The sequence below is a fragment of the Limulus polyphemus genome, unplaced genomic scaffold, assembly GCF_000517525.1.
Source record: "Limulus polyphemus unplaced genomic scaffold, Limulus_polyphemus-2.1.2 Scaffold2904, whole genome shotgun sequence".
Lineage (NCBI taxonomy): Eukaryota > Metazoa > Arthropoda > Merostomata > Xiphosura > Limulidae > Limulus > Limulus polyphemus.
Genome location: NW_013668514.1, coordinates 50551 through 52947, shown reverse-complemented (window position 1 = coordinate 52947; position 2397 = coordinate 50551). Strand labels below are relative to the sequence as shown.

The 2397-nt window shown below is 28.8% G+C and overlaps 1 protein-coding gene across 3 annotated transcripts in view; it reads right to left on the bottom strand.

Moving 5' to 3' along the window:
- LOC106468181 (sodium/hydrogen exchanger 7-like) overlaps window positions 1-2397 on the bottom strand; it is a 71209-nt gene that overhangs the window by 18846 nt on the left and 49966 nt on the right. The gene's annotated exons all lie outside the window — the stretch shown is intronic.

The window sequence follows — 2397 nt, the reverse complement described above, 5'->3', positions numbered from 1 at the left end:
TTTGTAACCAGGAAAGTATCTATGAGAGAAATGTTACTATAATTTTTGACAATGTATACAAGCCTTTACAAAATTTTGCTGGTTATTAGTAAACATTACAAGGATTTCATACACAAAATATCTGGTTTCTGAATTATGTTTTAAGATTTGCTTGTGAATTTTTTCTTTCGACATGTTGACTATCCAACGAACAAAGTAATTTTGATTTTGAGATTAAAAATACTTTTCTTTATTTGAAATTTATCAAGTTTCATTTCCCTAATCTCTATATCCTTCTAGATAATCATCAAATGTTTTTTAAATAATCTGTTATTTGATCAATATCAACTCTATGTGGCGTTGATCGATTTGACCGACCTCGTAACCATTATAAAAAATTAGGAAATAAATTTAAATTACTTTTTTGTTCTAGAATAACTGCAAACTGTAATAGAAAACCACAAATGTTCATTCTAAATACCTTAAATCTCTTAACAATATAGATCTATTCATATTTACTAATATTTGTTTTATTGACCTTTGAACCCTGTCTGACTAAAAATATTCCGACAGAAGTTAAAAATCACAAGGCATACGTGCATCAACATGACCCTATTGAACAGCGTAATGCAGAAGCTTCTGGCGCATATACCCCATGAAGGTTTTTTTTTATTATTTTTTCTTTCATTATCTTACCTAACAACTTTCTATCTTTATGATTTTAGTTACTTTTAAAATAATAAACAGTTAAAACAAATGAAAAATAAAAAACTTCGTAATTAAATATCAAACATTTTTATTTTCAGTAAAGTTTTATATTTTATTTATTTTTTGTATTGTAACATTATACTTATTTCTCCAGATTGTAGGTAAGTAATCAAAGTACAACGAAAATAAAGGTTGCAAAATAAAATGTATTGTTAGTTGTGATTACAAAATTTTAAAGTACTTATGGTCAGAGTTTACGCTCTCAACTTTTCACACTTATTTTCTGTAGTTATTTTATTGCTAGTAAATGAGTTAGAAATTAGAAGAAATAAAATGAATAGTACTCTGTTCTTTTCAGTATGGACAGTTAAGTTCCAAGTAAATCTCCTGAGAGTTTCTTCTAATCTTTGTACACCTATTTCCTTTTGTTATTCTACTTTTAGAGACTGAAGTAGAAACCTGCCGAATATAAAGCAATGAATCACCATTCCTGTTTAGGTGTCACCGCACTTTGACACCATTAAGATCAAATAAGTTCGTGCAGCACAATTCCCAGAATTTTCCCTGCTTTGAAACCACAGTGAGACAGGATATATCAATTTGTTGACAGTATAATGGTTATAATGACAATTGTCTAAAGTATTATAAAATGTTTATGACTTTGTAGAAAGTCTGGACCGATCCAATAAGTCAAAAAGCGGAAGTATCCTACAGAAGCTATTCGGATCGCTGCTCTGAGAACACAGTTGGATAGAATTTGCTGACTTCTTTACAACAAGAATTGTTTAAAGTGCTTTATAAAAGTGAGAGAAAATATTTATGATGTGGCTCTGTACAAAGCATAAAGTTGTATCTTATCCAATAAACTTGCTAGTTATCTTACTTTGTGGTTGGGATTTGGCATTGGTATAGGTGTAAATGTGTGTTAATTCTTACGGACATCCTATTACATATATTACCATGCTTACACAGTAATCAATAAATGTGTAGTTTCCAGTAATATAAATATGGCTTGTTTTGGTTGGGCTAGTATTCTTGGCTTAGCCTTCTTGATTCTAACTTGAGAAATAAATTATTTGCCAGCAAACTACAAGTTCAACCGGATGTTTATGTAAAGCTGTTCCTTTTCATTTGTTAAGATCAGTTGATCAGTGATAAATTTATTTCTTAGACTTTCACAAATAATATAAATAAACTTTCCTTTAGTCTTTAGTTTTGTATAATTTGTTTTTATTCTACCTCAATGTTAATGAGTAGAAAAATAACACAAGTTCTTACTTTGTAAAAATACAGTAACATATTGGCTACCATACATTACATATGACTAATGTTTTCAAATTAATACTTAAATGTCAGTTATTGTTCTTCAAACATAAAACAGTAAATAAAAAATATTCGGAAAACAATGATCTCTACTATTTACGATGCTACGAAGTCCTTGTTTGCACTTGTAAGACATACTTGCTAAGCCTCATCCAAATTCACATGTGGAGATGCAAGAACAATAATTTTTGTAGACTTTATATAAGCATTTTGGAATACAAAAGAAAATTTATAAATTACTATACCAATACCCCAAAAATCCACTGTAATGTATCAGGCTTCTTAACTAAATTGCATTTGGGTCTAAAAAATATAATTTCTATATAAAAATAGCCTTGATAGCAATACTTCAAACTTTCCAATGATATGAGTATTTCTCTCATAAAT